This window comes from Oxyura jamaicensis, chromosome 20 (genome assembly GCF_011077185.1).
Source record: "Oxyura jamaicensis isolate SHBP4307 breed ruddy duck chromosome 20, BPBGC_Ojam_1.0, whole genome shotgun sequence".
In the NCBI taxonomy this organism is placed as follows: Eukaryota; Metazoa; Chordata; class Aves; order Anseriformes; family Anatidae; genus Oxyura; species Oxyura jamaicensis.
Window position 1 is genome coordinate 12,318,035 of NC_048912.1, and position 15,663 is coordinate 12,333,697.

General features: G+C 44.2%; 1 protein-coding gene across 2 annotated transcripts in view; it reads right to left on the bottom strand.

Moving 5' to 3' along the window:
- The window catches only part of TAF4 (TATA-box binding protein associated factor 4), a 38,454-nt gene that overhangs the window by 19,129 nt on the left and 3,662 nt on the right, over positions 1–15,663 (bottom strand). The gene's annotated exons all lie outside the window — the stretch shown is intronic.

Genomic DNA, 15,663 nt, shown 5'->3' on the forward strand with positions numbered 1-15,663 from the left:
TAACACACCACCCAAGTTCTTTACGGGAGTAGTTTATTTCCTCCTTCCAGAAGCCCAACGTAACAGATACCCACGTAGATAAGCACCAAACCAAAGGTGACCACTGCTGCAGGGCAAGCACCGTGCCAGGACCGCGAGATGCTCGCCCTGAGCTCCACGCAAACTACAGCATGCCTGCACGGTAACACAGCGCAGCTGCTGACACAGGTGAAAAGCGTGTTAGCGTAAGCCGTACAAAACATACCAAGGAAGTTCAGGTTTTGGCCGTCGGCAGACAAAACAATCAGCTGTAATCGAAGCCTTGGCTCTGGGCACTGCCCTGTTAGATTTCTAACTACGGCAAGCCTGAATCTTTGCTCAAGTCCTGAAGTCATAATAAAAAAGTAATTCACGCACAGCTACATTCATATCTGTCCGTGTTTAAATCGCTCTTTCATACTATGCTCCTGCTCGATAAATGGTTATTTTCAATTTATACAGTTTCTAATATATCTTTAAGTTCGGGTCTACCACTGACAGATCAATTGCTGTGCGCACTTCACCGGCTACGCGTACGCGCAGAGACAATTTCCAGCAGCAGACCAGCCTTGTGTAAGCTTTAATCACAGCGCGATGACTTCACACGTTTTACCTGCTTGACATCGTGTCTTGTTGGAATAGAGAGAATTTCAAAAACGGTGTAAGAATTTAGATCGAGATGAACTTTTTTAGTGAAACTTTGCGCAGAAATTCACCCGTAACGCAAGGAGAGGGCAGCTAAATATTGACTGACCACATCTCTCCAACCTTGCTGACAAATTTAAAAGGGAGCTGGAGACACCTTCGCATGTGAAGGAAATATATATATCTTTTCAGTTCCAAAATGTGTATTTTAAATATTGATATACAGAGAAATACCATAATCTCACACTCCAGAGCATAAGGGTACAAATGCTGTATGAACCGGACCAGAAACCACCAGCAGGTACTGGACAGCTGGAACTGCACCCAGGTACTTCACTTCTCCATAAACTCAACATCACGTTTACATAAGAATGAGAAATACTTTTTGTTTCAGGTTTACAATCCAGGTTTTTGTTCCCCAAGTGGCTGAATTGCTATTTCAGGCCAATCAGTTAACAAAGATCATTGCAGATGTTCTATTAGAAAGAAGTGACAATAAAATCCCTGCACAAATTAAATATCTCTGCCTTTTTTCCCAGGAAGTCTAATAATATGTACTACAAAAATCATAATCGCTATTAAAAATGCAAACATTCTAGCATTCTTTCCAAGGCCCTCATTACAAAGCTAATTAAAATTAAAATTAATTACTATTTTTGTTAGAAGTTTGAGGCTTAACAGAATCCTGAAAGAAGCTCCTATTTTAGTTTGAATTAAACAATTCATCACGGCTCCAAATGAAGGATTAGCAAAATTGAGTTGGACTTCTCCTTACACCGAAAAGGATTTGTCCTCCTAACTAGTGCCATGGTCATCTCACGTACTCTTGTCGCAGAGAACTTTCCAGTTCTGCTAATTTTCAAGAGACTTTTTGGACCTTTTGGGTGGAAAAGTTCATTATGATATGGCATAGCGGTATGACTGCATTGTGTCTTCTTTGCCTCTTGCTATTTGTATTTTATTTGCTAATGGCATTTCTATTTTAAAGGGTTTTGTTCTTTTTTTTCTTAAATTAATAGAAGTTGTAAAATCATGCAGTGGAATAAAATGTGAAGAGCTCTGCCCATATGACATGTCAGAAAAACACAAACCAGGCTTTCTTCTAACACCTTTCCCTTCCTTTGAAAGATGTCATGCCTTAGCAAATGCTAAAGAAAAAAAATCCATATCAGAATAATAAAGATAGAAGAATAAAAAGTGATCCTGTAACTTTTGCAGACCACCCTGGGTAACTCCTGAGACACGCAGCTTCCCTCTTGCAGGAAACCTCTACATTTGAGAGAACCACAGATGGTAAGCCTAGAAAACTGGATTAATAACACGTGCAAGAGCTGGAATGATGGAGTTCAACGCCCTGCAGGTACAGCAGGCTTCTGTAGGTTCCTGTCCTGAGGAGCTGCAGGGTCCAGCAAAGCGCCACCCCGACGAGCACACCCAGCAGACACAGCCAGGTGTCAGCCCGGCTCAGAGCAAGCGCTGCACTGCTCAGGGACTGCTCACACACCAGGCCGTGTGCTGGAACTGCGGCACGCACCCAGCACAAGGACCATAGGAAGGAATGCCCATGCTTGCCATACCTGCATGAAGGACTGAAACTCTCCTGGAGCTGTGAAATACAAAACCTACAAAATATCCTATCAGATCAAAAGCAACAGCAGCATTTCTGATACTGAACTGAAGAACAAATTGGTTGAAACTTCAGAGATTTTGCTCGCTACCCACGGTACAGCCCATGGTCTGATCCAGACCCACTCAGAACCATCATTAATGAATGCAGACTTTTAATAAGTGTTTGTTGTTAATTTTGTAGCTGAGACAGACACTGAGGAGTTAATGGATGCGTGCTCTTGAAATCACATAGAAGATACACTTTTCCAGTCTTCGGAGGAAATTCTCTGAAATTCTCTTCTCAAAGCAAAAAAAGGAACTGAACTTTACTTCCAGGAGAAGGAAAAGAAAAACCACACACACACCTGGGCTCAGGGAGCACTGCATCACCTTCGACACACAGTGCCCATGTTCAGAAAAGACATCCAAGCTCCAAAGAATAACTAGAGGATTGGTAGTTCAGCTGCAGGAAATCAAAGTTCGAACAAATATCTGGAGAAAAGAAGATCATTGATAGTACAGTCCATTGGAACCTGACAAATCTTCACATCCTATCCAGATCTGCCAGGAAATTTCACCTGAGGTTATCTTAACGCCAAAGCAGTTAGTACCCAAAGCTCTCAGGCACACACTCAGTTGTGACAAGATGTTACAAACTCTGACCTGGCACAAAAATCTGACAGGAACTGGAAGCAAGCAGTGCAGAAGAAAGCTTTATAATAGTATCGGTATCCTTTCTCCATTGACAGAAGAGATTCTGTTGCAATGAAAAGGAAAGCAAGTGTCTGGAGGGGGATGCAAGTTGATACCAGACACACCGCAGACACCCTAAGAAGCAGAGGGGTGAGTCAACGCTCTTCAGGTGATTTGATCAAGCTGCACAGAGACCCCGGAATGACAAAACCTTTACGAAAGGATGAAGTTTTTAAGATTTTCCCAATACAAAAAAGGTGGAAGGAAAGCTGGAAGAAGAGACAGCTGGAGCAAGGGATCACTGCCTGCAGAAACCTCAGGAAGAGCATTCAGCAGCACTTACACGTATGACAGTGTCCCTTCTGACAGGGAGGAAAGCATAGCCTGGTGCTGACACCAACGCTGACTCCTCTTATGATAGCTAGCCTGCCTATCCAAGTTCTCACTCTACAGGAATAAAAAGCCAGTAAAAAAGGGAAGAACCTACCAAAGCTGACTAGTGTAGGCTACGAGTCTGCAAGCTCCTGGCAGGTCCGTGACAATCTAGGTAAGCAAAGGAGGCTTCCCCTCGCACAGGACAACTTTAGGCAGATCTGGAATTACTTACGCATGTCAAAGAAGAGCTTCTGTAATAAGCCATCAGACACACAGCACCTGTGAAGGATCTACACAGCAGTTCATGAGAAGTATTGGTTACAAACACGATGAACAGCACAGAACTTCCAATGGCAACACAGCCGCGGGCTGGATTTTACCAAAGATGCCTTATTTTGTACAAGTTGAGTGCTGCGCAGCCTCGTTAGACGCGCTGTCACTGCTGGCAACATTCAGGGCTTTATGCTGGCACCAAAACCTTTCACCGTCTTTATCAGTGACTTGGGCGATGGGATGGAAAACACTCATCAAGTCTGCGCAGGACAACAAACCAGGGGAGCTGCTGATATGCTACGAGGGAGGGCTGCCTTTAAGGGAGAATTCAACAAGTCAGAAGATTAAAACAACAGGAACTGCACAAAGTCTATGGACAAACAAGTCCTGAACCTGGGACAGAGGAAACCATGCTACAGCACAAGCTGAAAACCAAAGGGACAGCTCTACAGAAAATAAACAACACAGGGGTCCTGGTGGACACAAGCCAGACAGGAGTCAGCAGCGTGTCCTTGCCGAGAAGGCAGCTAACCACACACTGGATTGTATTAGCATGCACGTAGCCAGCTTCATCAGGGGAGTGTGAGTCTCATTAACGGGCACTTGCAAGGTTGCATGTGGAGTATCTTCAGTTTGCCCCCCCCCGGAGCAGGAGAAATACTGACAAAGTGGAACAAGCACGGCACAGGGGCACTGCAAGGTGAGGGTGCTGGAATGGGCCCCAGGCAACCTGACCTGTCTTTGAAGTTCACCGTGCTTGGAGCTGAGGTTTAGTTCAAGCGATCTTCAAAGGTCCCTTCCACCCTGAATTATTGCACAACCCCACGAGAGAGTGCCAAATACTAGCCACAGATTCAAAAGGAAACTGAAAGTCGCTTGGATTCAACATGACATATTGCTGGGGCTGTAAAAACGGGTCAGGACTTCAGCTGAGCTTCCATTAATTCCATTAATAAATTTCAGTCTGTTTTTCCGTGGCGTACAGACTGTGACAGCAGTTCATCAAGAGGGGACCACGCCACGAATCAGAAGGGGAGCCCGGACCTAACAGTGGGGCAGTTTCTCAGCCGCAGCCCAGACCCCTCCTCGTGCCATGGATTTCCTGGCACGCTGCGGGTCAGGGCGCGGAGCGAGCAAAGTTTAGGTGCTCTGAACCTCAGGCGAGCTGTGCTGCACACCCAACCAGGGAAAACCTTTACCTGAATTTTCTTGCCCAAATCGTTGAGGCGTTCAGCAATCCAAGCTCTTAAGTTTCATGAGCAAACTTGGTTCGGGGCATCTCTAAGCGTCTCGGCCCTACAAGCATTACCGCAGCACTTCCACCTGCACAGCACAGGTCTCAGGCCCCACAAAGCAGCCAGAAAACAAACCCATGGCTCGCTGTGCCACACAGCCTGTAGGAACACAAACCAGCAGCAGTGGCAGGCCTGCGACCACGAGGCTGCCAGGCAGTGCTAGAGCTGTCCAGCACACCGAGACCCTGGACCATATCCACCCACACCCTGCACCAGAGCAACGGGCACCCTACAGCAACAAACGGGGCACCCTGCAGCACTGAACGCCGGGGATTTGTGCAGCTGGAGCAGGCGCACAGCCGTAAGATGCTGCACACACCTTAAGGCTGGCTGTTAAAGGTGTGCTTAAGGTGGAACAAAGCCAGATTTCACCTAGCCACAAAGCCTACAAGTTTTGGTACGGCTCTACTTTCCTACAGCACTCCTTCTGCCTATCACTGCTCTCCCCTCACCTCCCACGTGCGCACACAACACGGAGCAAAACTGAAATTCTATTTCTCGAAGAGCTGACCAGTGATTATCACTAAGATGGATGAAACAGACCTCAAAAATCACCACGGATCCTGACTACAGCACAAGGATTTTTGTTGTTTTTCAGATCAAGTACACAAGTCTACATCATGAAAAACTTTTAATAACTATTTTATAACTCCTGATAAAGAGTTAGGAGACAAAAGCGACTCCATTGCACAGGAAAAGCTTTCATGTACTCCTACTATGCAAGGAGTTAGTTTCAAACTGCGGAGCTTCACCGTACTCTCCAAGTAGCGAAGCGAACACCTGGTAAGTACTGATTCCCAAGTCTTTCAAGAGCATACTGAAAGGAATCATGTCAGGCTGGAATGGCAAAAAGCCACGGTGGTCATCAGTGATCCCATACAGGGAAATACCTGCTCAGTTGGAAAGGTGTGCACGCGCTCTGACAAACACCTCTTTTTTATATAGAAGCGTTTGACAGATGCTTCAGCAGCGATGTGACCTCAAACTCTCTTGACTTTTCTGGAAAGCCGTATTCCTTGAAAGCGTGTTAGCATTCTTTCCTAGTCAAGCATATAAAGGCAGAACAGCAGAGCTCTGTCCAACTGCAGCCCAACCACCACAGAAATCCGCCTTTCGTCTGATGCAGGAAGGACTAAGAAAGAAAAACGCTACCAGGATCTAAACCAATTACTTTAATTATTGATCTCGAAGCGATGCAGACTTAGCTCCGCTGCTAACTTCAATGGACTTGCATCAAACAACACGGTTACACCAGAATCAGATTTGCCTTTGAGAAAGGAAGACACAGAAGAGAGGGTTGCTAATTCTTTCGATGCCATTCTGAAGCAGAGATTTTACAACCCAGCCAGTCTTCCTTTCTGGCCAACAGATTGCCTACACCAAGGCGCACCAACACACGGGAGCTGTTCAAGCATGCGATGAAATGGAAATGGGCACGCTGCTTCGACTTCACCACAGCCCGCACACACACCTCGTGAGGAATACTTCAGTAAACGCTGTAAGTCGCCTTCCTTCTAAAAGCGACACCCTAAAGGAGCCGAGTACCCCGCGAATGCCCTGCTCTGGGTACACCTTTGCAATTTCGTCAGGGACACGAAGCTTTGCGGGTGCTGCCTTTTCACCTGGAGCTGCAGGGACCCCACGCTGGACGATTCCCCGGACAACCAAGCAGGGCAGCCCCACTGGAAGCTTTCACTTCCAACCCTCCTCCGCAGAAGCAGCCTGTGATTTCACGACTCCCGCTGCCGATACAGGAGGTATTCTGCTTTGAGAACGTGCCAAACACAATGCCTGCGAGTTCAAATACAAATGATCACCGTGGACATGATGTTGCACGTCACTTGGCCGATAGCAACGCTTATTAAATAGCGCTGCTGTTTCGGTTGGGGTATGAACACAAAAATAAAAGTATTTTCACACCTGTAAGCTTGCGCGCGGAACGCTTTTAAGCGAAACGAAGCCTAGTTTTGATTTTACTAACCGTCAAAAGCACAGTCCTGAGTAATGACTAAGCTTAATGACTGGGTATGACTAACACTTATAAATAATTAGTGCCTGCTCTCCCCCTCCCCCACGGAGGGGAGGGAAGGGAAGAAAACCCAACGATACGCTGGAAAAAAAGGAAGAATGCTAGGAAATAGGAGCTCGAAGTTCGTGGCGTGACTGCTTGCCTCTTTTCCTGGTCCACTCTTAACACTGCCGCAAAGCAAACGTGACCACATGGATGTTTGTGAAGAACCAACAGCCGCTCACGCGTCTCTACAAACTCGTGCAGAGTTCAGCCGCTCTGAGCCTTCGTACTCGAGATCTCTTCCACCTCCTCCACCGATCCCTCAGCAAACATTCTTGGGTCACCTCCTCTGCCTCTCGCCACAGGTGCTGCAATTCCTCGGCGCTGCGCTTCTGACTCACAGGCGTGACTGGTCCCACTCGCCGCACCGCCACTTAGCTTAAACGCACCTGATGCTGGCACTGCTGAGCGCGGGGCTCCACCTAACCCTCCCTCACCGAGCTGCTTGATTAATAACGTGAGAGAGGCGTGAAGACAGCTTGCCACAGCCTCGCTGCCCCCCGAGCCGTTTTAGAAGGACGGGGGCACAGCACCACAGCTCAGCGCCGAGCTTTTGTTTATTCGCTGCTATCTCCAGCACATTTCGCAGGCGAATCTGCACTGGCTGGCTGTGCAGCACCCAGCACGTGCTGTGCTCTGTGCAGAAGGACTGCGATGGCTTTTGACAGCGTACCTCCGGCAGGGTGTGATTCTCAGAGCAGGTGGAATAAGCTACCCACTTTTATAGGCAGGCAGATTCAAGACAAGGTCTTACAGCAGTCGTACTGCCATGTGAAATAACACCACTCACTGATGCAAATTCTGTGGTGCCAGTTGTCCAGGTGCTGGTTGCAATGCATTGCTGGGAAAAAAAAGTACTTTAGGAATGCATTTTAAGGAAAAAAGCATCAAAACTAAAGATAAGCGGTGTTCATAACTTACGGTTCTGATTCATCAACTTATAAATAACTTCTATATATTTATAGAGTTCTATCCTAACAAGAAGTTACTCGATCTTTCTCAATATACTTTTCTAAATACCACAAAGAGCGTGGCAACAGTCAAACCTTGCGCTAAACCCCGTACAAATACCGAGTGAAAGGCCTGTCCCTGGGTAAAAGGATTTACAACCTCCTTCTGCACTCTGCTGAGAGTCAGCCCTTCATAATCCACGTGTAACTTTCTCATCACTAGTAATACGAGTACAGAAAGTCGTATTTTTAAAATGTTATTTCTAACCTGACAAGAGCTCCAGGACGACAGATTATCTATCTGTGTTTGTACAGGGCCTTGAGAACAGCTCTGCCAAGGCGGTGCTCATATAGATCTCACTGCAGAGACCGCTCTCAGCGCCCTAAAGTTATCACTTCTTTCTTGATTATATATTGATAACCTATACCATTACACAGCGATGATCATCAACGATTTGTCCTCACCAAAAAAATCTATATTAAAAAAGCACTTGGTTAAAGGCATAAATAAAGCCTGAAGGAGACTTATTTTACCTTAAATACTCCACTAAAGACATACGAAGAAAATTACTCCAAGGCAGGAGGCTTTGTGGTAAAAACTTGGCTCTCGGTTCCTTGAGACTCCTGTGCCTCCAGAAAAAGACCAGCATTTCTGGAAGGAAATTGCTACGAAATAGAACTGGGGTAAAAATTTGAGACTAGGCTGAGGTAAAACAGTCCTAACAGGGGAAAAAAAATAGTATTAATTTGCTCCCGAGGCAGCAGCGTTTTTCTAGGATAACCCATTCATGTGTCTGTGGTCTCGATGAAAAAAGTCTCTTTTAATTTGAAATATGAGTGATCACACAGTCTTTACAGCTGTTTAATTAGAGCCTCATCTGTATACAGCTTTTGTACTTCTCTCAACATTTCAGGTGGAAACGGGACCGTTTTGACACAACAATTCAGAGTAACCACGTGCAGTACGGACACTACTGTGTCACTGTAAAAGATGCCTGCTGTATGAACCATTTCCCTTCTGCTGCGAGGAGGAAACACGCAGGAGGGGTGATGCAGCAAAGGTTATACAACTTTTAGGAAGCCTGCATCAGTATAAATAAACTACAACTTTGTGCGTTTCGTCAAGAACTTAATTAGCTTAAAACCAAACTCAACTCAGGGCATTAACAACTCGGAACAACACAAACACAGCTCCTGAGTATCCGCACAGCCACCGTCTTGTTAAAACAGCAGCGTGCAACCCGTCAGAGATGTGCTGAGGCTTCAGTCCCGACGTGCAGGAGGGAAAGCCGCGATGCTCACGGGTGACATGACTCACGGGCAGGGACATCCCGACAGTGGCCAAATGCTCACAAAGCTCCTGGTAAGCTCTCTGAGCTGGGTCTTCCTTCAGCTTCTCAGTTTGCAATACAAACCAAGCGGCTCTCTGCAAGGTACTGAAAATTCCTCTCCATCTCTGCCTTCAGTTGTGGGAAACAGAGTTTTCAAAGTTACATGTTTTCGTGCAGCTGCTTCGTCAAATCTTTTCTCACAAGAGGTAGCACACCTACCAAAAAGTTAGCTCGGCAACACGTACTGCCTTCCAACTGGCAAAAGCTTTCTTAACATCAAGCAGTGACAGCAAACTCAGGGAGCGGATTCAGACAGATAAATGGAGTTGTAAACATTCATAAAAAGTTTCAACACACCAAACAACCCTGATGAGGGTTGACAAGATGAGTTATTTTCAGGTTAAAATGTTCGTCTCAAATATTTCTGACAAAAACTGCAAATAGCAGCCAAGAAGTGTTTAACGTGCCCTGTTTGTATGTGGTTTCTATGCCTGCTTCATACCAAAGAGACTCTCATTATTCGTCACAGTTTTGGTGGGAACAGAAAGCAGGCTTTCCACCAGTCCCTCTCTCCTCTCTTAAAACCCACTTGGGCTACTACCAGTATTTTAACTGTGTTCCTGAACTCCTTCACACAACTTCTCAGGATTATATTTACATATCATTTCCCGAGACAGAGAAGCAAAACAACAGGAAGGATTTTCCTACACCAAAAGGTTTCGTTTGAAGAGCGTTTGCATTACCTACCGATTTGTGTCTTATCACACCAGTGTCCAAAGCCGGCACATTTTCATTTTCAGCTGCTAACTTTGCTGCAGTGCCCTGCGTTAGGGACTCGAGTCCCAGGCAGCACCAAATTTGTGGTCCTCTAACCAAGATGTTGCACTTCAGAGTAACCCACATACATTTCCAGAGATGGGAAACTCGTTCAGCTCACTGAGCGTGCACACACCATGGAGCTTCCTACAACAGCAGAGTGCAAAATGCCCCAAAGACACAATGTGCTCACTTTTACTCACCTACTACCATCACGAAACTAGTGATACCCCAAAGCCCAGATGGTGACCTGAAGAGCAGATAGGTATACAAAACAAATCCATGCGTGCTCTTCTTGCTGGGAACAACAGCATTTTCCGTAACAGAAGGGAACAAAGTTAATGTCTTTCATAGCTCAGCTTCGTAGAATCACAATGATATTTCCCATTAAATCTCAACATTTAAAGAGACACCTTTATCAGATGTGTACAAACAAAGCAATTTGTTTGCCTCGTGACACTCGTCGTAACAACAACAATCCTACCAGGCACCTCTCTCATTTTTAAGTTCCTTGGGGTACAAAGCTAAGCACACAGGATTCCTTAATTATAGAAGTCGCAGAGAGAACTTTCAGCCTGGTGACATATGGCAGATCTGATGTAACAGATTTCAAATAAAGCAGAATGTTCCTTTTGCTGATGCATGATTTGAACACGAAATCCACCCCGCACTCAGACGAGATCCACGGTTACCCTTCAGAGAGCGAGCTACCACTTCACACGCCAAGTACAGGACTCCCTAGCTCTAATCTTGGCTTAATATCGATTCCCTCATGGCCTTGGGCAAGTCAGAACTCCTCTCACTCGCTCTTCCCCCAGCTTTAAAGCAGAGTTCATACTACTTTATTTACCAACCTCATGGGCATGTTGCAAGGATCAAGTTTTGTAAAATGCCTTGAAAGTAACACAGACTACACGCGTCCTGTAAGAAGTTCCTGTTATCACTTTATGTTAGAGGTGTTTTGAACAAAACACAGCCATGCCAACACAATTAATAGGCAAAATATTGGCAGCACGTGCACGATGCAGGGAAACTAGAATCAGGATATGTTTGAACTCGCTTGATAGTAAGTCATAGAAAGAACGACATTCCACTACTTCATATTATTTCTTCTGCTCCTTTCTGTATTTCTTACAGTATGAAGTCTGTAGATCCCTTATGTATTTATACTCCTATTGTCTAATTATTTTAGGCACTTCTGGGGTACACTTCAAGTACAGAGTAACACGAAAAATGCCACCTTTGGACTGAAAAAGCGTTTTACCAAGTGTTTTACAATGACAAGGTGGTCTGTTTCTCCTCATCCTGACTCCTTTCTCCTGTCCCTACCCACTCTTTTGCCTGACAGCCTAGCACCCCAACTCCTTACTGAAGGAAACCGATCTAGTCCTGTAGAAATTATTTTTCAGTGCTGCCAGCTCTGAAGTATCAGCGCTCAAGTTGACAGGACCTGAACATATTTTAAATTAGGCACGTGCTTAGGTACTTTTCCCATCCTAAGGCAGAATAACCAAGGCCTGAGCCGTTAGAATCCTTACTGAATAACTGACACAAGCTAAAAAATGTTGGTTTCTACAAAAGGTAACCTCCCAGTTAAAACCAAGTTCAGTATCCAGCCTCTCAGGCTGTTCATACCTTCGAGGTATGGATAGTAGTACGCCATCCTCCAAGGTCTGCTGACGCAGGGCCCCGACACTCGGACAGCTCTCCTTGCTCCTTGAAAGCACCACCAGGAAGCTGAAACCAACTGCCAAGGGCAACTGCACCAGCACCGTTCAGAGTTCTGGAACACTCAACTTTTCAAACAGTCCCATGGTTTCCACAGCTGAGAAATGGCCCATCCTGGAGTCACCACACACACAACAGGAAAGGCCCCCACAAAGGAAAAGGTGAAGAAGCCTACTCTCATCCCCATCAGCAGCTCCTGGCAGATTTAACCGGGTCTTGTAAAAGCAATAAAGAAGTTTTATCATTGGGTACAAGGCAAAACAAGCCTGTGATAGCTGCTCTACTACAGCCGCACAATTGCATCACTGCTAATGAGAATGCTGGGCAGGAGCTCAGAAGTTAAAAAAAAATTACATAAACACTAACAACAACCTGTCCTATCTTCTATCTTCAAACAGAATTGAGTGTTGCAATCCTGCTTATTCAGGGAAAAAAAAAACCTTTAGGATCAAACTGGCAATTTTTTCTGAGTACTAATATTCACTCAGAAGGTAAAAGAAAGAAAAAAGGGGGCAGAGGGAAGTGAAGGTTTCTAGATTTCATTTTCATCTAGGCTAGAAAACTGCCCAAGAGACCTACCAGCAGCGTATTGTTCTTACTGCATACCTGCAGCCATCTCTCCAAGCTGCTCCTTTCTCTAAGCAGGCACCTTACAGGTTGTCAGGAGATGCTTGGACATAAAAATGAAGCAGGAGAGTAGTGACATGAAGCACCTCCACCAAGAACGGAAACCAAATCTTTGAACCCTCAGGCTGACAATACGGCTAAAGTGAGCATAAGCTCCTGGACTTTGGTTTTGAAATTGTATCTCAGCATTGCAGGAGAAGGTAGTATTTTGAAAAGGGATTTTAAAGCACACAAGTTAGTCACTTTATGAGATGATTCTACCACGTGTCAGTGATGGTCTCTAATCACTTTACGAACCCCTACATTGCAAAAGATTAATCTCATGGCATAGTCTCAGTTACTCAAATATCCAGCAGAAAAGTGTTTCTGTAACAGCAAAACACTGACAATGTTTTAACAAACTCACAAATTTTCCTACCTCTTCCCAGGTGATTATACACAACACATTTTGTATTATTGCTTGAAGTACTACAGTAAAAAGTATTACTGAAGTAATAAATTAGATCCAAAACAAAGAACTGGATCTCATTCATTTTCAGCCCCAATTTCAAAGATGCTGCATCTTTGAAGTAGCATGCACAAAGAGAAGCATGCTTGTGTTACACCCCTCCCTGTTCCCTAGCAAGTTACCTGTCAACATTTCCATGTCTTTGCTATAAAGTTATAAATATGGTTACTTCTGGACCTTCACTACCCTGATCTGTCCCGCTGGACCATGAAGCTGCTGAAGAAAAGGCTGAGCACTTCTCTTCCTCATAGATGTCAGTAGTGGGAAACTGTTACAAACGCACAAACTGCTCTGAACGGTCTAGTTTCTTTGGGAAACTGTATACCAGAATTCTGAAAGGTCACAACAACTTCATCCTATTAGCAATTCAGACACCTCCAATTTATGTTATTGATGTATTTGTTGTATGATTTGTTTGTTATACAACCACCTTGATGCGATACAAAACATTATTCTAAAAGTACCATATTTTAGAGAGTGCTGATCAAACCTACGTTCCACACGCTTTTTTAAGGGAACGTTAGAAACCTCTAGCCAAAGTCCAGGCTAATAACACTTACTGACATGTTACATTCTGCTTTTCATAAATGAGAAACTGTAACTGTGCTTTGGAGGGCCAGAAACAGTGTATCAGGATATGAAAATAACCATAAAACGCGTGCTGCTTATTGGTCAGACCTTCCAGGAGGATTTTCCAGGTATTTGTAAATAGCAGTGTAAAAAGTGACACGTTCAGTCTTTAATCTCAAGCTCTTTCATGCACTAGGTCTTATCAACTCTCGTACAGACACATCGCTAACTTTTAGGCATAAACTTGTGGATGCAAATGTGGTGCACACACAGTAGCTGCACAGCGTACAGGCACTGCAGTTGCAGCTTCACGCTGCCAAACTGCCTTTAAAACTCTGGCCTATCACAATGTAATTTGAAATGCGATTTTGAAACCATACTCATCTATTCTGCTTTCACTATGAATGTGGATGAACTCTACTAAAGATTAAAGCAGTTGCATACGGTTAGGTTTTTCAGACGTGCTTGGCCCTTGCACCTGGGAGATGTTGTTAAGAGCTCAGCATCCATCAGTTCTCAAGTTGTTCTTTGCTTCATGCAGAACATTTGCAAAGTTGGCTTCTTTGGCAAAGTATAAAAATGTAAACCAAAGGAATTAAACACAAAACGTTCCACTAAAAAAAAATCCTTTCCAATATTAAGTCTGTCTTATCATGCAAAAATCTAAGTTCCTATTTCTATTCAGTCATGAATATATGCTTATATTAGGAGTCATGCTATTCTTTTGAAGTTATAAATATTCTTAAAAGTGTAGGACAGGCAAGGAAAGTGCTTAATAAAAAACCCCAAGTGTTTAGAAACTATATTGCTTTACTTTGATCTATCAAGACCTCCAAAGGAGCAATTTATGGTCCAATTATGCTTAAGGACTGGCAGTGCTGCTTCAATGTGTAACACATTTCAGTGTGCAATGGTGGTTTGAAAACATCAGCTACCTGGAAAAGAGGTGCCATTGGGCTCCACAGCAGTATTTGTCCCATAATCAGATTTATAATGCAGTATTAGTGAAAATGTATGTATACATGGCAATAGATTGCAAACCTGAAAAATCTTTTGATACACTGTGGCAATAAATAAATAAGTAAGGCTTTTCCAGACTATTAGCCTACAAGCTTCAAATTAAGCACTAGGATTTCAAGGTCTGTGTTTTAGTGATGTTTTTTTAAATTAGCACCACGTCGCAATCAAATTATTCATACAGGGAATAACTCTCTCCACAAAAAAAAAAAACGTGGAATATTTATGCCAGTTACAACCCAGATGTACTGAATGCTCGATAGACTTCATCGAACTACATGGCATCACACACCATAAATAGCGTATTTGACAAAAAGCTCGTGTGCAGTAACGCAGGGTGGTTGCTGGTCTACCTTACGCAGCAGGTGCACTGCTTTAACGTTGGTTAGGTGTCTCAACAGACACACTTTTACTAAGACCTAATGAAATAGATAATACACAAATACGACTGATTTCATTAGGTACTGGCAGTAAAATTTAATTAGGTGCTCTTTGTACACTGCCCTGCAAACAGTGATAGTAAGAATATCCCTATTATCGCATACTATTAAAAAGACAGGGAACTATGTGTAGGCTTGCACTCCTACTTTCAGTTATAAAGGAAGCACTGATACAAGTACAAGCCAGGTTCAAAATAACAGTAAATATATAACCTTACACTCCAAATCTAGGGTATTCCGGAAGGGATGGAACAGGTCTCAAAAGAGAAATGTTTCTCATCCTGCTTTTTACTCACCCACTGAGGTCAGGACTAGATTGCGTGCCCAGAGATGCTCTGCACTAAGCACGATACTAGCTACTACAAAAGCTGCAACCCTAGACACAACAGGGTGAGGTAAGGACATAGGAAGGCTGCCTTCTGTATCAGGACTCCAGTGACTAAAAAGATGATCATAAGCTTCAAATCTGGGAGTTTTTAAGCCAGACTTTGAAGGTGTTTAAAGCCAAAGAAGGTGGTTTTCTTGTGTTCTATCTGCCGCTTCTCTATTCAAGAGTGCTCTATGGTACTGGGGGCATGCAGGGACAGGGAGGGAACAGAGCCGCACGCGAAGGTTATACAAACTACCAACAAAACCACCCTAAAACACCTTCTGTGAAAATGAAATAGCAACATCTCATTTGATAGTTTTTCATCGTC